Source organism: Mustelus asterias, chromosome 17, assembly GCF_964213995.1.
Source record: "Mustelus asterias chromosome 17, sMusAst1.hap1.1, whole genome shotgun sequence".
NCBI lineage: Eukaryota > Metazoa > Chordata > Chondrichthyes > Carcharhiniformes > Triakidae > Mustelus > Mustelus asterias.
In genome coordinates, this window is record NC_135817.1 from 51,315,104 (window position 1) to 51,335,855 (window position 20,752).

The window sequence follows — 20,752 nt, forward strand, 5'->3', positions numbered from 1 at the left end:
ACTTGAAAATCAAGTTGGAGAGCAATTTGGCCACGCAGTCATAAGTGTATAAGGAGTATGGTAAGGGGCTGAGGACACAGCCTTGTGAGGTACCATTGTTGAGGATGATCATGGAGGTGGTGTTGTTGCCTATCCTTACTGATTGTGGTCTGTGGGTTAGGAAGTTAGGGTCCAGTCACAGGGGGAGGGGCCAAGCCCCAGGCCACAGAGTTTGGAGATGAGTTTCGTAGGAATAATGGTGTTGAAGGCTGAGCTGTAGTCAATAAATAGGAGTCTGACATAGGTGTCTTTGTTATCTAGGTTTTCCAGGATTGAATATAGGGTCAGGGAGATGATTCTATGATTCTATCTGCTGTGGACCTGTTGTGATGGTAGGCAATCCACTATTGCCTGAGGTGGATCCAAGCAATCTGGGAGGCCGGAATTGATTTGTGCCATGACTAACCTTTCGAAGTACTTCATAATGATGGGTGTCAGAGCCTCTGGACAATGGTCATTAAGGCACGCTGCCTGGCTTTTCTTTAGTACCAGGATGATGGTCGTCTTCTTGAAGCAGATAGGGAACTCAGATTATTGTAAAGAGAGGTTGGAGATGTCTGTGAATACCCCCGCCAGCTGGACCTTGCAGGATCTGAGTGCCCATCTGGGTATCCCATCCGGGCCAGTCGCTTTCCGTGGGTTAACCTTCAAGGCGGCTGCTCTGACGTCTGCAATGGTGACCTTGGATACAGGTTCGTCCAATGCTTCCGGGGTGGGGGGGGCATGCTCTCACTGACCTCTTGCTCAAAATGGGCATAGAATGCATTGAGCTCATCAGGGAGGGGTACATTGGTGCTGGCGATTTTACATGCCTACATCTTGGAGCCTGTTATATCTTGCAGACATTGCCATTGTCGGTGGGGGTCAATGTGGCTAGCCTGGGACTCTGGTTTGGTCCGGTACTGTCTTTTGGCATCTTTGATGGATCTCCTTAGATCATATCTGGCTTTCTTGTATATGTCAGGGTCGCTTGACGTGAACGCCTCAGACCTGGACTTCAGTAAGCAGTGGATATCCCTGTTCATCCATGGTTTCCGGTTGGGAAACATGCGGATTTGCTTCTTTGGCACACAGTCTTCTACACACTTACTAATGAAGTCAGTTACTGTAGTGGCATAATCGTTCATGCTGATCGCAGAGTTTTTAAATACTGACCAGCCTACTGACTCTGAGCTGTCCCGTAGGAGATCATCCAATTCCTCAGACCAACATTGCACGACTTTCTTTGACTGATTCTCCAGTTTCAGTTTTTGCTTGCAAGCCGGGAGCATTAGCACAGCCTAGTGGTCTAATTTGCCAAAGTGTGGGCGGGCGATAGAGCGATAGGCATGTTTGATATTTGTGTAGTAGTGGTCTAGGATGTTTGAGCCTCTGGTGGAACAGGAGACATGTTGGTGGTATCTTGGTAGGATGCTCTTGAGCTTGGCCTGATTTAAGTTCCCAGCCATGATGAACAAGGCTTCGGGATGTTTCATCTCAAGGCTATTTGTAGTGGTGTATATTTGTCCAGCATGGTCTTCATGTCCAAAGGGGTGGGATGTGAACTCATAGAATCATAGAAACCCTACAGTGCAGAAAGAGGCCATTTGGCCCATCGAGTCTGCACCGGCCACAATCACACCCAGGCCCTGCCCCCATATCCCTACATATTTACCCACTAATCCATCTAACCTACACATCTCAGGACACTAAGGGGCAATTTTAGCATGGCCAATCAACCTAACCCGCACATCTTTGGACTGTGGGAGGAAACTGGAGCACCGGGAGGAAACCCACGCAGACACGAGGAGAATGTGCAAACTCCACACAGTGACCCAAGCCGGGAATCGAACCCAGGTCCCTGGAGCTGTGAGGCAGCAGGGCTGACCACTGTGCTACTGTGCCGCCCTAAACTAACTGCCCTAACTGCTGTCAGGATAACAGGGGTGAACTCCCACGGAAGGTAGGAGGGGCGGCATTTTAGCGTCAGGTATTCTAGGTCCAGTGAGCAGAAACTCGCCAGTGTTGCTACATATAAGCACCACAAGGTGTTTATTAGGAGGCAGACCCCACCTCCTCTAGCCTTGCCCGAGACCGCTGTACAGTCCATTTGGTGGATTGAGAAGCCGTCTGGTTGTAGGGCTCAGTCCGGTGAAGCAGAAATAAGCCATGTCTTTATGAAACAGAGTTCACAGCAGTCTCTCAGTTCTCTTTACAAAGTGAGCCTGGCTTTAAGTTTGTCTAACTTGTTTTCCAGAGATTGGACATTTGCCAGGAGTAAACTGGGAGGGACGCCTTGGGACCATGTTGTTTCACTCTCACCTGCAGGCCTGCACATTTTCCACGCTTCCTGGAGTAACTGCTTCTTTTCGGACGTGGGAGACGGTGAGAGTAGTATGCAGTGTTAAAGGTATAGGTGCGTCCAATGAGGTTCTTCGCTCTGATCAGTGTGTGGATGGAGGATTTGTTGCCTTGTTTGCGGTTCCTGCATTGGTAGATGGGTCTGCGCAGTTGGGCGTTCCGGGACACTGTCAGGTTGTAGTTTGGCTTTGGCGGTTGGAGGATGTCCATACCATACTCCGGCATGGATGGGTCAAAGGCCGGTAAGTGGATGACGTCTCTGAGGTCGCGGATGAGCCGATGGCCGGGTCCATGTGTTGGGGTTCTCTGGGTCACTCCTAATAATAATGCTGTCATGGGCAGTTCGTCTGCGGCAGGTAAATTGCTAAGGACAAGATCAAGTAGATTTTTTTCCTCATGTTAGTTCCCTTAACACCTAATGCGGACCCACTCTAGCAGCTATGTCCCATGTCCTTGGATTCAGCCAGTAGTGGTGCTATCAAGCCACTCTTGGTGATGGACATTGAAATCCCCCACCCAGAATATATCCTGTGTCCTTGCTACCTCAGTGCTTTTTTAAAGTGGTATTTGACATGGCAGAATACTGATTCATCTGCTGCGGTTGGGGGGTGGTGGGGGTGGAACGACAGCAGTTGGTAATCAGCAAGAGGTTTCCATGCTCATGTTTCACCTCATCACGAGGCTTCATAGGGTTCAGAGTCAATGTTGAGGACTCCCAGGACAGCTGTCTCCAGACTGTATATCCCTGTGTCGCCACCTCTTCGGCGTCTGTTCTGCCAATATCTGTAGTACAAATATTGGGCTGACTAAGACAGGGCATTTCCAATTTGACAAAGAAAGGTCGAGTAATCATGTAGAAATCAGCAATTCAAGCATGCTATCTCATTTCACAGAGGGGATGGATACTGTCAACAATAGCTTGAGAAAAAGCAATTTATGCTGAATGAAGGTTGTATCAGTTAAGTTAGCTACTTAGCCATCAGAAGGCCAAAAATGAATAATGAATACATAAAAGAGAAAGAAAAACATCTCATTCTAGTTATTTTTTTAAAACTAGAAGGCTGAATTCTGCTCAAAATGGAATATATGAGAGGCATTGCTCTTGTATTTGGTCGGAGCAATGTAGGAGTCTAAAAACAGAAAGATAGGCATACAGTGATAGTGAGGAAAGGAATCTTGCAGTGGGAAGGTAAGGAGAGAGCAAAATAATACCTACAAACAGAAGAAATGAGTCACTTCCTTCTACATTTAGTTTCCTCAATATTGAAGTGATAGATGTGAGTTGGATCACACTGGAGGGAGATACATCACATGTTCCACCTTTCAAATGGCCTGGCCAGCAGCACTGTCACACACCAACTTCTTAAATTTAATATTTAATTATGACCACTCTCACAGGAAAACAATTGCGCATAACAAGTAATTAGTATGTGCAAGTCACACGTTAATTGTTAAAGTTTTGTAGAATGTTAATTGTTGCTCAATAGCACAATTAGATATGATTGTGCACAATTCCCCTCCAAAGGTTTTGACAAGCAGGTCACTTCTAAAAAACAGCATTTAATCAAAGATCAGAAGTGGGCCAAAACCATTAATAAATAATAACTCCTGAATAAATCAACTTAAAATGGGTGCCCATCATAAACCAAGGTCATTTGCTAGTTGGTGCTCCAAACGGAAGGTTTTTTAAAATTCAATAATTTTGAATACTGAGTAATTAAATAAAGATATTGCTGCTGCGTATTTAATGTTTTGGAATCACAAAGAGGACCGGGACACAGATATCCCGGGGTTTCGGCCTGTAAAGAGTGAGCTGCGCTGAGCGCTGTCTGGTACAGGATGGGGCCGCTGCTGCTGTCACCCACCTGTTCATGGCGAGCTGTCTGTACCGTGCGCTGCCCCTCACTCTCCCAGCGACCGCCCGCCTCGCGCTGTAGCTGCAGCTCGAATGCTGCGTTCAAAATCCGTTCTCTTCCCAACAGCTGCCGGGCGCGAGCCCCCACCTCAGTTAGCATAGCAACAATCCCTAGGCAACGGAGACTACTGTCAGCTCATATGACGCACTGGTTGCTAGGGTTTCTGACAGCACCGAGGTACGCATGCGCCACTCTGGCCCCCGCAGCGCAGGCTGGGAGTGAGGAGAGGCGGAAAGCAGCGTTTGCCGCGCATTTGGTCGCTGGCTGTCATCCGATAGTGATGTCGACGGTGGCGGAAACTTCACCGGAGAGAATTGACTGGAATAGTATTTAAGAAAAACCCCCGAGACAATGTAAATTGTGAGGTGAACGAATTAATCCATCTTCCAGTCAATAAGACTCTTTCAAGTATTCGGTGGTATGTTATGAGGAAACAAACGGACAATTCAGAAACCCTCCAATTCTGTCAAATTGTGGTCGAGCTGTTGAGGCGTTATCGGGGGGAGGGGAGGGCAATGATATTCCGAGGTCAAGTTGCGTGAATGTGTGTGGATAATAGAACCAAGTGGAATTGAGAAGAAACAACTCTGACGAAGGGTCATCTAGACTCGAAACGTTGTCTCTATTCTCTCTCCACAATGCTGTCAGATCTGCTGAGATTTTCCAGTGTTTTCTGTTTTTGTTTGAATTGAGAAGAAGCCAGGTAGGATGATGCAAATAATAGGGGATAAGCAGGGAGAAACTGAGGAACATTTTGAGGTAATTCAGCCTTTCAAGCCTGTTCTGCCAATCCATTAGGTCATGACTCCTCAACTCAATTTTCAGACATTTGATTTCATTCCCAATGTTTTCAAACTCTCCAGGGTTTCGCATCCTCCCATCTTTGTAACCTGCAATCTTCCAGCATAATTCTAATTCCGACCGCTCTCACATCTTAATCGCTCCATTATTGGTGGGTGTGTTTTCGATCACCAAGATCCTAAACTCTGGAATTCCTTTCCTAAACATCTCCCTCGCTTTATCTTTCAGATGCTCCTTAAAATCTATCTTCACCCTAATATCTCCAGATGTGGATTAGTGTTAAAGGTTGTTTGATATGCAATAGATCAAGGTCAACTTAATGTGGTTTGATCAACAATAAATTTTATTATCAAATAAAGAATAATATATACAGCAAAGTCAGACTAAATTAAATGCGACAGCACTGTTTGACTTCCTGGCTCCAACTGTGAGTCCCTCCTCGACCCATGGTATGCTCCCTCCTGCCAATTGGCTCAGCCTCCCATCAGGATGATCCATAGGATCCTCATCAATAACATGGCCCTTGGGAAACACAACACCACTCCCCCCCCCCCCCCCCCCGCCGCCTTAAAGGGCTATGCTACTACACTCCTACTCCCTAAAAACCGAAGTACTCCAAAGGAGAAGCAAAGAATAGGCTTTGTAAAATGCAAAAAAGACTTATGTAAAAAGGGTATCAGGAATAAGCACTGGAAAACTCATCAAGAAGGTTTAATCGATCTGGAGACTTCTGTGCTCTGGTCAAGTGCCTCAGTTTGGAGATAGGCTCTTCTACATTTGAAGTGCCAGACTGGACAGACAAAAAAGGTAGGCTCATTAATCCAGGATCTGGTGGTTCAATGGTGTCTTCTGGCTCCTCAGTCTCCACAATCATTGGTTGCTCCAGTCTCACATTCTCCACTGAAATTCCAGAGGCCAGACCTGCTATCCTTGAACAATCTGCAATGGTCATCTGTAGATCCCCTGTGTCCAATACTGATCTCCTAAGGTGGTCCTAAGCCATTAGCCTTGTACCTCCTTGATGTAGGAGCTTGGTCTTGTTCTGTTCACAACTTTACCAGTCACCCATGCAGGCGTGCTGCAAAGTTTCTAACCATGATATTGGACGGGATAATCATAAAAAGAGAGGAAGTACTCGAAGGGTTGGAATCCTTGGAAGTTGATGGCATCAGGGAAACTTGGAAGTTGATAAGTCACTAGGGCCAGATGTATTGTTTCCAAGACTGCTGAAGGAGGTGAGGGAGGAGATAGCAGATACTCTGAGGATGATTTTCCAATCCTCACTGGAGACAGAGTGTAGGTACTGGAGGATTGAAGAAGTAAAATGTAGTTCCATTGTTTAAAAAGGGATTGAAGGAAATGCCAAATAATTATAGGCCAGTCTTACATTGGTGGTGGGCAAATTAGTAGAATAAATCTCTTGGATCAACTGCCATGTAGAAAGGCATGGAATTGTCAGGGATGGTCAGCATGGATTTGTTAAAGGAAGGTCTTGCCCCACAAATTCTTTGAGGAAGTGACAAAATGGATTGATGAAGTCGTGCAGTGGATGTTGTGTACATGGATTTTAGCAAGGTGCTTGAGAAGGTCCCACAGGGTAAATTGGTCAAAAAACTAAAAGCCTATGGGGTACAGGGTAATGTGGCAAACTGGATCAAAAATTGGCTTAGTAACAGGAAAAAAAGGGCAATGGGCAATGGATGCCCTGGCAAATGGAAAGTTGTTTCAAGTGGTGTTCCACAGAGTTTGGTGTTGGGACCCTTGCTGTTTGTGATATATACCAACAATTTGGATGTGAATGTGGGGAAATGATTGGATAATTTGCAGATGACTCAAAGATTGGCCGAGCAGTGGTTGGTGTAGAGAATAGCTATAATCTACAAAACAATATCAATGGGTTGGTGGAGTGGGTGGTAAAGTGGCAGATTGATTTTAATATAGAGAAATGTGAAGTAATGCGTTTAGGGAGGTGAAACAGTTCTTGGGAATACACAATAAATGAGAATATACTAAGAAGGGTAGTTGAAGTGAGAGATCTTGGCGTACAAGTACACAGGTCCCTAAAGGCAGCATTTCAAGTAGACAGGGTTATAAAGAAGACATATGGAATGCTCTCCTTTATTGGCAGAGATATAGAATATAAAAGGAAGGATATAATATTGGAATTGTATAAAACACTGGTTAGGCCACGACTGAAATATTATGTGCAATTCTGGTCACCATGTTTCAGTAAGGACGTAATTGCTGTGGAGAGAAGGCAGAGGAGGTTTACAAGAATGTTACCAGAGCTAGAAAAGTGTAGCTTTGAGGAGAGATTGGACAGGTTGGGGTTATTTTCCTTGGAACAAAAAAGGCTGAGGGATGACTTGATAGAGGTATACAAAATTATGAGGGGAAGAGATAGAGTGGACAAGATAGAATTCTAGAATCAGGGGACATAGATTCAAGATAAATGGCAGTAGGTGTAGAGGGGACAGGAGGTAGAACTTTTTTATGCAAAGAGTGGTGGGTGTCTGGAATTCGCTGCCGAGATGGGGGTGGAGGCAGAGAGCCTAAACACTTCTAAAAAGTCTCTGGATCTGCACCTAAAGTGCCGTAAACCACAGGGCTATAAGCCGGGTGCAGGAAGATGGGATTAGAATGGGCCTCTACGTATACTTGGGACAGCATGGTCAAGATGGGCTGAGCAGCCTCCTTCTATACTGTAACCTTTCTGTGGTTCTAATGGACCTTTCTGCACAATCAGGCATCCGATGGGACAAAACAGCTCCCACTCCATACGATGATGCATCACAGTTTACTATTAAGTGTTTATTTGGGTCGAACTGCAGACAATTGCAGAACCTGTTTAAATTTTGTGCAGGCTTACTTTTGTTCTTCTCCCATTTCCTTCTTTTGTGTATTTTAACAGTTGGTGAAGTGGGGCTAAGATGGTGGAAACATTTTTTTAAAATTCCATAATTGTTTATCATCAGCTCAGATACATCTATTGGCTGTGGGCCCTCCTTGATGGCTTTTACCTCTCCTCCAAAGGATGCAGTCCTTTTGAATCAACCCTGAATCCTAAGTAGATCCAAGGCCATCCCCACACCCCCACTTCTTGCCTTCAAACAACCGCACAACCTCAAACAGACCATTGTCTGCATCAAACTACCCAGCCTTCAGGAGAACTGTGACCACGACACCACACAACCCTGCCACAGCAACCTCTGCAAGACGTGCCAGATCATCGACACGGATGCCATCATCTCACGTGAGAACACCATCTACCAGGTACACGGTACCTACTCTTGCAACTCGGCCAACGTTGTCTACCTGATACGCTGCAGGAAAGGATGTCCCGAGGCATGGTACATTGGGGAAACCATGCAGACACTACGGCAACGGATGAATGAACACTGCTCGACAATCACCAGTCAAGACTGTTCTCTTCCTGTGGGGGAGCACTTCAGCGGTCACGGACATTCAGCCTCTGATCTTTGGGTAAGTGTTCTCCAAGGCAACCTTTACGACACACGACAGCGCAGAGTCGCTGAGCAAAAACTGATAGCCAAGTTCCGCACACATGAGGACGGCCTAAACCGGGATGTTGGGTTTATGTCACACTATCAGTAACCCCTACAGCTTGCCTCCTGGACTTGCAGAATCTCACTGGCTGTCCTGTCTGGAGACAATACACATCTCTTTAACCTGTGCTTAATGCTCCCTCCACTCACATTTCTGTATCTTTAAGACCTGGTTGGCTGTAGAGATTCGCATTCTAATCAGTATTCTGTAACTTGATTTTGTGTCTCTGTGCCCTGTTTGAGAGCAGATTTCCACTCCATCTGACGAAGGAGCAGCGCTCCGAAAGCTAATGGTATTTGCTACCAAATAAACCTGTTGGACTTTAACCTGGTGTTGTTAAAACTCTTACTGTGTTTACCCCAGTCCAACGCCAGCATCTCCACATCATCTCAACTATTCTGCCAATGGGAACAGTTTCTCCATATCTACGCTATCGAGAGCCTTCATCATACTGAATACCTCTAACAAATTTCCTTTCAACCTTCTCTTCGCTCAGGAGAACAGTCCCAGCTTCTCCAATCTATCAACATTACTGAAGTCCCCGATCCCTGAAACCACTCTTGTAAATCTTTTCTGCATCCTCTCTAAAACCTTCACACTCTTCCTAACTGTTAGAGATCAAGATATATATTTATTCTTTTCTGTACACGTAAATAGATAATTTATGTTATTGTAATGACCTCAACAAGGCCTATGAAGTTCATCTCATGAAGTATGAGCTTCCTGTCTTGAGGTAATGATTGCCTGCCCACTCAGGGAGTCTCACCTGTGTATATTATGAAGAGTGTTAGGTTTATTGGCACTCCGAATTCTGACTCTATACCAGAAGCACTCTTAGGAGCAGAGACATGTTTATAAATAAAGGGAATCTGCTGAAGGGACACCGGCCTCTGAGGAGTTATTTTAGTGACGACGAGGAAAAAGAACAACCATGAAGAAACTTGCTTGCAATCAGCTGGTCTAGATTGGGGTAAGCCATTCTCAGTCATCATGCCTTAGTTTGGGAAATTGCGCTTGTTCGACCCTGCTGTTGAGGACTGGGCCCAATATGTGGAACACATGCATTACTTCTTTAGGGTTAATGATATTGTGGCAGATGAAAAATAATGGGTCATTCTTCTGGCCATTGACATTTACCATTATTTGCAGTTTATCTTTCATGGAGGTACCAGATACACCAGTCCTTGTTCAAGATTCTCTTAAGGTTAACGTGCAGGTTCAGTCGCAGTTGGGAAGGCAAATGCAATGTTAGCATTCATGATGAGAGGGCTAGAATACAAGAGCAGGGATGTACTTCTGAGGCTGAATAAGGCTTTGGTCAGACCCCATTTGGAGTACTGTGAGCAGTTTTGGGCCTCATATCTAAGGAAGGATGTGCTAGCCTTGGAAAGGGTCCAGAGGAGGTTCACAAGAATGATCCCTGGAATGAAGAGCTTGTCGTATGAGGAACGGTTGAGGACTCTGGGTCTGTGCTCTTGGAGTTTAGAAGGATGAGGGGGGATCTTATTGAAATTTACAGGATATCGCGAGGCCTGGATACAGTGGACGTGGAGAGGATGTTTCCACTAGTAGGAAAATGTAGAACCAGAGGGCACAACCTCAGGCTAAAGGGATGATCCTTTAAAACAGAGATGAGGAGGAATTTCTTCAGCCAGAGAGTGGTGAATCTGTGGAACTCTTTGCCGCAGAAGGCTGTGGAGGCCAGGTCATTGAGTGTCTTTTACACAGAGATAGATAGGTTCTTGTTTAATAAGGGGATCAGTGGTTATGGGGAAAAGGCAGGAGAATGGGGATGAGAAGAATTCAGCATTGATTGAATGGCAGAGCAGACTCGATGGGCCGAGTGGCCTAATTCTGCACCTATGTCTTATGGTCTTATGGTCCTATGCTTCTAGTGCTAGCGTTAAGATGCTGGTATATGAGGCATGTTTTCTCAGCACCTTTCAGCAACAATGAAAAGAAGTTCAACAATGTTTACCTTTGTTGTTTGCAGTGCATTCTTGGCAGGGAAAGACAAATTCATGAATATATCAGTCTTCTCAAAGACAAATCCCATTTAAGTATGCCGACACTTATCAAACAGGAGTGATTTCGCTGGCTCAGGTACAGTCGCAGGATGGAAGACAGATGCATTCCTAAAGATTTTCTGTTGTTAAGAACCAGATCAGGAATTCCAAGGTATTTTATGAAGTTAGCCTAGACCCCAACTTTTACATTTGATTTTGGCATTAGGATAAGCATAAGGCGTTTCACTCCAGGTATGAGTCCAGTGACCCACTAGGAAGCTTTTACCAAAACAATCTTTATTTAAGAACACAGTTAGAATACAACAAAAGTAATTAGCACAACTTTTGTAATAATTCTTAACAGCTAGCTATCTCTATTGTTCCAATTTAACAGTATGCCCCAAAGACATAAATCCCTCCTTTAGAATCAGTTAGTATAGAAAAACTAAAAAGCTTATGTGGCTACTCAATTTCTGGCCTTTAACCTCTGGAGCGTGATCCAGACAGATACTTGTTTTCTAATTCGCATGCAGGAACTTCCAGAGAAAGCTCCACCCACCAGACAGTAGAATCTCAGAGAAAGAGATTTATTTTCCAACAGATTCCAGTCTTCAGACCTGAGGGAGAGCAAAAGATGCAAAGAGAGTGACCTCTTTCTAAAAATCCCAAAAAGCAGATTGCCTTGAGTTCTTTGTGAAAGCTTAGCTCCATCCAGTCACCTGATTTTACCTGTCAGTCAACCTAATCAAGCCCTACTCTGCAATATCCCAGGGGAAAACACAAAATACATTAGTATCTGCATTAGTTCATATTAAAATTAATATGTAATTATGATCAATTATGCTGCTGCAGTGACAAAGAAATGTCAACCAGATCATTTTGTTACAGAATCTGAAATCCTCCTAATTTCAACATCCATTTGCTAGAACCTCTGATGAATCACCATCTAATTTAGCTTCCTGCTAGTGATCAACACACATTGAATGAACTACTTTCAGCCAATTGACAAATAACTGCCAGAGACAGGCAGATCCCTGTTTAACAAGATTATTCAATTCACTTGAAGGTTGAAATTTCTATGTTAGAGCCTGACTCTTGATCTAAATTTAAATTTAAGAAAACAATTTACCAGAACTTAGCTTGTGAGCCAAATTTCCAACAACATACCTATCACACTCTTTTGTAGTCTCCTCTCCTTAATTCATGTCATGAGCATCATGAACCACAAAACATGCTGCAGTGCGTAGTAGAGGGCTTCGACCCCTCCTATATACCCCAGCACGGTTCAGACAGAACTATTCTTTCAAGATAGTGACGGTCTGCTTCATGACATGGCAGTATAGCTCTTATTGTAAAAATACTATCCATGAGGGGTCAGGTGGTGGTCAATCAGTATCCCCCTATACAATGGGTAGCCTTCATCATCGTGCAACTGTCCTGTGGTTCAACATGGTGGCTCGAAGATGGCAGAAATGGACTAACACAGGATGAAAGCATAGTGACAAGAATGGCAGAAACTATTAACATGATAGTTGGTGCATGGTCACATAGCAATTGCACGTTTTAAGGCATGGAATTCTTTGCAGCTGCAGAACATTTACCTACTGAGTTGCGGTGAGCTGCATGCATGTAATAAATGGCTCCATTCATTGATGGAAACCCACTACCGAGGAAAAGCCACGTGCCCACTCTTGCTTAACAAGAAGACAATGAGGTCCCCTAACTATGCACCAAGGACCTTAGTGACATCCCAGATGCAGTGATGCATGGTGAACTGAGAAATGGTAACGGAGACACTGGTGTCACAAACCGCACGGATATGATCTGCAAGGACATCTCAAAACAGCAATTTGTGATGGCGTACAGTTTCATTTTTGGAATTGAATAAGAAGTTATGTGAAATCGCCAGTGTGAATAACCAGCCCAGTCATTGTGTAACAATTACTAAAGATTATTTATTAGAAAGACAAATACACACAAATAGGTATATAATACTAAGACAATTAAATATATGAATTACTAAATGCCCACACAGAGTTTATATAGAAATTATTCCTTGTTGCAAAATATATATTTGCTACCCCAGCACTCCTTAAGACTTTGCATTCCAAATAATACCCAATTACTTAAATCTAAGTCAAATCCAGCTTATAGTTAGCACACAATACAAAGCTGGGAAAAATCTTTTCCTCAGTCAGCAAAGAAGGTTAAACTGCTTTTGCGAAGCACTATCCTGGCTCTAGGACTTCTTCAGTGTTAAAACGGCTTCAGACTCTGAGCTGTAAAACTTGCCTCTCTGGCTTTCAGATATTACATTGCATTCTTGGCTGCTAGATATTAATCTGGCCTGCCTGCTTCTGCAGGTGCTGGAAATTATACCCTGGTTCCTCAATGATTCTCCCCTCTGTGTGTTTGGCTGTCTGCATCTCTCACATTCCATGACTCTCGTAATTAGAATCTGCATACCTCCACTGATCTCTCAGTTACTTAGGTAAGCTGATCCCTGATGATAGAGCAACTTACACCTGATTCCGTTTGGATGCCAGCTAATCTCATTACTGGGAAAGGTTGCATCTCATCACCCCCTTTGAATGTTTTCTACTACTGTACCTAGGCAGGTTTTTTTAAAAAACCTGTTGCTGTGTACATTATATCCTAATTATTCCTTGTTAAATTCTTATTTCTGCTGTTATTAGACAGATCCATGACACAGGCTCCAGCCTGGAATGATCCACTGGCTGAGAAATGGAGGGACATGGCAGAGGCGTTCTCACCCTGCTCTGCGGCTATAAGTCCCGTGCAAGAAGATGGCACACTTCTGTTCTTCTGTAAGTACCCTGAGACATTGTTCCAAATGAAAAGGAGCTAGGTAAATTCAAGTTGTTATTGTGAATTGCAGGAAAGCTCCACTCGTGGGATAAAGTCAATAGTAACAGATTTTCATTTGGACAGCAATACTAAAATACACCTTTATTGTCCTACTTTTATTGCATTGTTTTGGGACTTTGAGGTGCATACAGTTGTGTTTCACTGATTTTTTTGTTTCAAAAAAGTAGAAATTGACAAGTAACAACCTGAATTGGAGAGTTTTTGGATTTATGGTCTACTATCTAGTCTACAAGCAATAATTATTAAAAGAGAAGCAGAAAACATGATCCAAATACAAATTACATGTGATATTTGCCTCACCCAAGAATTTATTCCCTTTTCACCTCTTCTGTAGGCTATGACTAATAAAAGTATAGTTCCATTAATCCCCACATGTTATTTCATGTAGACCCAGGCTGTCAGAAACATCAGAATGATAAACCCAGATGTAATCATACCTAGATGTACCTAATCATAGAAAGGTACAAGCCTATTTTACCAATGTCTATGTTTAGAGATATGACTGGATAAGAAGCAAGAGGAGAACCCTGATGAGTTTTCCCCTTATGATAAGACCATTGAGGAATCCCATGTGCCGTCAGTTAATTCAACACAGACAAGAGTCAGAACTAGGACTTGAAATCTGGACAGTTATTTTCTCACAGTATTTCTCTACCTTAGGGAAACCATGTAGTATCTTGTCATTTAGTTCCTCACAGACACCACTCTACAGTTCTTACTGTTACCAAAACTCCCATCACGATTCTGAGAAAAGCTGAAGGTATATTCAGAACATTCCTACATCCAACAGCTTGATATTTAGTTGCTTTTTTCCTGTTCCCAAGAACCAGTTACTTGGAACTCATCATAGAAGATTCGCTACCCTGCTTTAAAGCTAACTTACCTTACTTGTCTTCTATGTGCCTGACAGCAATAATGTTTCAGGGTAAATGGCAAATATTGAACAAGGGTGTATACAATTTGCTACATTTGAAAACTAAAATTTCAGCACAAAGCTGGAGTAATTAAAACAGTGCATAGAGGTTGCTATGACTAAAGTAAACAATACTTTATTATGTTGCATGTCTATACTTGTGCTCTGAGTAAATAATGTATCATACAAATGACTTTAACTTTCATGAATACAGTAATAGATGTGCTCATATAGCTACAATTGCAGAGGCAGGAACTTTAAAGCCTTTACACAATGTAAGATATTGAACTTTACATTGCCTGTCTGTCACCTAGAAGTGGAAGCTTATAACAAAGCATACACAAAGTAAGAGCTCAATAAAATGTAAAAGCAATAAAACTTTGTTTACTCATACACTAGCAGAGGACTTGGCTCAGTTAAGTTGATGTTGCGAAGTAACCATTGAACTAAAGCTGATGCCAAAAAGTTTATTTATTAGTCACAAGTAAGGCTTACATTAACTCTGCAATAAAGTTACTGTGAATTTCCTCTAGTCACCACATTCCAGCACCTGTTCCAAATAAAGGGTATTAAAATATCTTAAAGGGTTCGTTAAAAATTCCTTAGTGCGGACATGGCTTTTTTGACCAGGTTCCCTTTTCTCATTGGCATTGAAAAAATTGAACGTATTGCGATCAAATGACGACCCAAGCTGATGTTCTTTGTAAGTCAATATTCACATGGTCTGAATGACTAGCAATTAGGATGTACTGTTAAACAAAAAAGATATTTAACAGTTACTGATTTCTACTTGTCCCATTCAAAAATATATATTATAGAACCTCATACTGTAACAATACTAGAGTTTGACTATATCTTGCAATTTCAAAGGGATAGGGCAGGGGAACGAATTGCATTCATTGAAGGCAGGTCCATTTTATTATACAGTTAAGTGGCATAATAAAGCAGAAGGAACATAACATTTATTCAGCATCTTACATTGCCTCTTGGCCTTACAGAAGTGCTTTATAGCCAATTAATATTGTTGAAGAGTAATCACTTATAGTGTACACTAACAGCTATGTCCTAGGACTCAGCCAGCTTGGTCAGTAGTGGTGCTACCCAACTATTCTTGGTGATGGACACTGAAGTCTTCCAGCCAGAGTATATTCTGTGTCCTTTCTACCTCAATGTTTTTCCAAGTGATATTCAACATGGAAGAATACTGATTCATCAGATGTGGATGGGGGTTGGGGGAACGACAATAGGTGGTTGTCAGCAAGAGGTTTCCATGCTCATGTTTCACCGCATCACATGGGACTTCATGGGATCCAGAGTCAATGGACAGCTCTCTCCAGACTGTATATCACGGTGCCACCACCTCTTCAGGGTCTGTCTTGTGTGTGGTACAGATATTGGGCAGACTAAGACAGGACATTTCCAATTTGACAAAGAAGGGTAAAGTAAACATGTAGAAATCAACAGTTCAAGCATGCTAACTAATTTCACATGGGGGGTGGATGCTGTCAACAATAGCTTGAGAAAAAAATAATTTATGCTGAACGATGGTTGTTTCAGTTAAGTTAGTTACTTAGTCTTCGAAAAGCCAAAAAATGAATAATTAATATTCACGGCACGGTGGCACATTGGTTAGCACTGCTGCCTCACAGTGCCAGGGATCAGGTTCTCTGAAACCAGGGACCTGGCCTCGGGTGACTGTCTGTGTGGAGTTTGCACATTCTCCCCGAGTCTGCATGGGTTTCCTTTGGGTGCCCCGGTTTCCTCCCACTGTTCAAAGATGTGTGGGTTAGGTTGATTGGTCATGTTCAATTGCCCTTTAATGTCAGGGAGATTAGCAGGCTATATACATGGGGTTATGTTGATAGGGCCTGGTTGGGATTGTTGTCAATGCAGGCATGATGGGCCAAATGTCCTCTTTCTGCACTACCCGGATTCTATGGTTCTATGGTAAAAGAGAAGGAAAAAACAGCTATTTTTTAAATCAGGAGGCGAAATTCTGCTCAAAAAGGAATGTATGAGAGGAAGGAATGTAGAAGTGGGAAGGAAAGAGAGATCAAAATAATACCTACAAACAGAAGAAATGAGTCAGTTCCATCTACATTTAGTTTCCTCAATATTGAAGTGATAGATGTGAGTGAGTTGGATCACACTGGAGGGAGATACATCACATGTTCCACCTTTCAAATGGCCTGGCCAGCAGCACTGTCACACACCAACTTTTTAAATTTAATATTTAATTATGACCACTCTCACAGGAAAACAATTGCACATAATAAGTAATTAGTAATATGCAAGTCACACGTCAATGTTTAAAGCTTTGTAAAATGTTAATTTTAGCTCAAAGCACAATTAGATATGACTGTGCACAGCAATTCCCCTCCAAGGTTTTCTATATTTTTAAAAAGCGAATTAAATCAAAGATCAGAAGGGGGCAAAGCCATTAATAAATAATAATCCCTTAATAAATCAACTTAAAATAGGTGCGTCTGATAAACAGGGTCATTTGCTAGTTTGTACTGCGCTGAGCGCTGTCTGGTACAGGATGGGGCCGCTGCTGCTGTCACCCACCTGTTCATGGCGAGCTGTCTGTACCGTGCGCTGCCCTCACTCTCCCAGCGACCGACCGCCCGCCTCGCGCTGTAGCTGCAGCTCGAATGCTGCGTTCAAAATCCGTTCTCTTCCCAACAGCTGCCGGGCGCGAGCCCCCACCTCAGTTAGCATAGCAACAATCCCTAGGCAACGGAGACTACTGTCAGCTCATATGACGCACTGGTTGCTAGGGTTTCTGACAGCACCGAGGTGCGCATGCGCCACTCTGGCCCCCGCAGCGCAGGCTGGGCGTGAGGAGAGGCGGAAAGCAGCGTTTGCCGCGCATTTGGTCGCTGGCTGTCATCCGATAGTGATGTCGACGGTGGCGGAAACTTCACCGGAGAGAATTGACTGGAATAGTATTTAAGAAAAACCCCCGAAACAATGTAAATTGTGAGGTGAACGAATTAATCCATCTTCCAGTCAATAAGACTCTTTCAAGTATTCGGTGGTATGTTATGAGGAAACAAACGGACAATTCAGAAACCCTCCAATTCTGTCAAATTGTGGTCGAGCTGTTGAGGCGTTATCGGGGGGAGGGGAGGGCAATGATATTCCGAGGTCAAGTTGCGTGAATGTGTGTGGATAATAGAACCGAGTGGAATTGAGAAGAAACAACTCTGACGAAGGGTCATCTAGACTCGAAACGTTGTCTCTATTCTCTCTCCACAATGCTGTCAGATCTGCTGAGATTTTCCAGTATTTTCTGTTTTTGTTTGAATTGAGAAGAAGCCAGGTAGGATGATGCAAATGATAGTGGATAAGCAGGGAGAAACTGAGGAACATTTTGAGGTAATTCAGCCTTTCAAGCCTGTTCTGCCAATCCATTAGGTCATGACTCCTCAACTCAATTTTCAGACATTTGATTTCATACCCCATGTTTTCAAATTCGTACACGGCCTCAATTTCTCCCATCTTTGTAACCTGCAGTCTTCTAACATAATTCTAATTTTGACCGCTCTCACATCTTAATCGCTCCACTATTGGTGGGTGTCTTTGGCCACCAAGACCCTAAACTCTGAAATTCCTCTCCTAAACGTGTTCCTCGTTTCATCTTTAATATGTTCCTTAAAACCTTCCTCCACCCTAATATCTCCAGATGTGAATTAGTGTTAAAGGTTTTTTGATATTTAATAGATCGAGGTCGACTCAATGTGACTTGATCCAACAGTAAAGAATAATATATACAACAAGATCAGATTAAATTACAATGTGGCAGCTCTACTCGACTTCCTGGGTTCTACTGTGAGTCTCCCTGCAACCCATGGTACGTGCCCTCCTGCCGATTGGCTCAACTTCTTGCCAAGATGATCCACAGGTTCCTCACCAAAAACGTGGCCTCGGGAAACGTCTCCCTTAAAGGGCCACGCTACTACATTCCTTCTCCCTAAATACTGAAGTGCTCCTACGAAGAAGGAAAAAACAGGTTTAGTAAAAAACAGAAAACACTCTTATGTAAAAAGGGAATCAGGAAGAACCACTGGAAAACAAAGGTTTAGTCGATCTGGAGACTTTTAGGCTCTGGTAAAGTGCTTCAGTTCGATGATAGGCTCTTCTACATTTAAAGGGCCAGGCTGGACAGAAGAAAAGGGTTGGTTCATTAATCCTAGTGGCTCTATGGCACCTTCTGGCTCCTCTGTCTCCAGAACCATTCGTTGCTCCAGTCCCACATTCTCAACTGAAATCTCAGTAACCAGACCTGCTATCCTTGAACTATCTGCAGTGGTCACCTAAGGTGGTCCAGGTGTTTCCTACATCTGTAGCCTTCTCACTTCATGATGTAGGAGATCAGTCCTGTGCTGTCAATAATTTTACCAGCCACGTATGCCAAACCTGCTGCCAAAGTTCTGACCATGACTGCATCCTCCACTTTAAACATTCTGTTTTTATTTCCTGAATAGTGATTTTCCTTCTCGCAGCAAATTTGGGAATATCATGTCTTCTCAAATGATGTCCCATCAGTAACTCCCCTGGTGTGACCCCTGTCATCACATTTGGGGTGGTGTTATATGATAATAGAAAATGGGTTATGTGTAAAGGAAGATGCATGTTCACCTTTTTTTATTGTCTACTTAAATGTTTGTACCACATGCTCTGCCAGCTCATTTGATGCTGGGTCATTAGGTTCTGACCTCACAGGGTGAATGCCGTCGGACTTGAGAATTTTTTGGAATTTTACCATTGTAAACGATGTGCCATTGTCCGACACCACCACTTCTGGAATGTCATCAATGACAAATATCTTGCTTAACTTATCAATGGTGGTCGTAGCTGCTCCGGACTTCATCAACTGCAAATTGAACCACTTGGAGTGTGCGTGTACTAGTATAAGAAACATATGACTCATAAATGACCCAGCAAAATCTATGTGTAGCCTCGCCCATGGTCAGCCTGGCCACTCCCATGGATGCAAATTTGCAGTGGTGGTAAAGCCTGTTGAGCTTCAGAGCTAGGGCCTTGACTAACCATCCTTTCCATTGTGTTGTCAATGCCAGGCTACCACACATTCCCTCTGGCTAGGACCTTCATTCTACTTTGACCTGGATGAGAGTCATTCAGTTCTTGTAAAAGGCGTTGTCTTCCCTGGGATGGATCCATAATTCTCACCCCCCATTGTAAAACTCCGTTTTCTTCACAGGTTATTTCTGACCTTCTACTTTGGTAGGGTTTAACAACTCTGACTTTTACTAACTCCACCAAATGTGTGTCTGCATGTGATTTGTGCATTCCAGGGCGATGCTGAAACATAACTGTAGGCTGCTAACAAAAGGGTCCATCTCTGCACCCTTGCAGAGGCAATTGGTGGCACCGGCTTATCTTCTCTGAATAGACCTAACAATGGTGTTCTGATGCTATTGTAAAATGTCAGTCATGGAGCTTTTTGACTGCATAAAGGACAGCCAAGCTTTCTTTGTCTATTTGGGAGTAGTTCTTCGTGTTGGACAGTGTTCTGGAGGTGAAGGCAATGTAGATGCATTAAAGGCCTAGGTAGACACATGATAGCATAATGTCACTGCTATAACAGAAACCTGGCTTAAAGGAGGGGAAAATTTGGCAGCTCAATATCCCTGGTTATAGACTCTTAAGACACAATAGAGTGGGAGATAGAAAAGGAGGGGGAGTAGCACCAATTGTTAAAGAATCAATTCCAGTTGTGAGACGAGAGCACACACTGAACGGGTCAACAAACAACAGGCTGAGACTCCCCAGGCAGGTCAGGGTGGAGCGCGAGAATAGATGAGGACAAAGTGGCCTGAAAAGAGTTGAGGCCGAGGGTCCCAAGATAAGATGAGGCTGAAGGTGCCTTAGAAGAACTGAGGCCAAAGGGGCCTGAGGAAAGCCAAGGCTGCAGGTCCCAGGAAGAGACGAGGCCGCGGTGGCCTGAGAAATGCTGAGGCAATGTGTCCCAGGCTGAGCTAAGACCACTGCGGTCCAAGACGAGCTCAAGCCAAGAGGCCCTGAGAAGATTTGAGGCTGCAGGTTCCAAGAAGAGACGAGGTTGAGGGGGTCTGCGAAGATACAATTCCGAGGGGGCCTGGGAAGATCCGAGGTCCAAGGAGCCCAAGAAGAGCTGGCACTAGAAGGGCCCGAAAAGAGACAAGCTGGTGGTCCCAAGAAGAGATGAAACTTAGGGGGCCTGAAAAAGCTGGGGCCATGGGTCCTGGGAAAAGTTGAGGCCGCGGAGCCCAAGA

At 43.7% G+C, this 20,752-nt stretch overlaps 1 protein-coding gene across 3 annotated transcripts in view; it reads right to left on the reverse strand.

Annotated features, from left to right (window-relative positions):
* Positions 1-4,383, reverse strand: part of ccdc181 (coiled-coil domain containing 181) — a 46,146-nt gene extending 41,763 nt beyond the window's left edge. For 2 of the 3 annotated variants that reach the window (XM_078232008.1, XM_078232006.1), the window contains exon 1: positions 4,245-4,383. The gene's annotated coding sequence lies outside the window, so the exon portion shown is untranslated. The remainder of the gene's footprint in view (positions 1-4,244) is intronic. The other variant, XM_078232007.1, reaches the window with a different exon arrangement.
* Between the last annotated feature and the right edge of the window lie 16,369 nt (positions 4,384-20,752).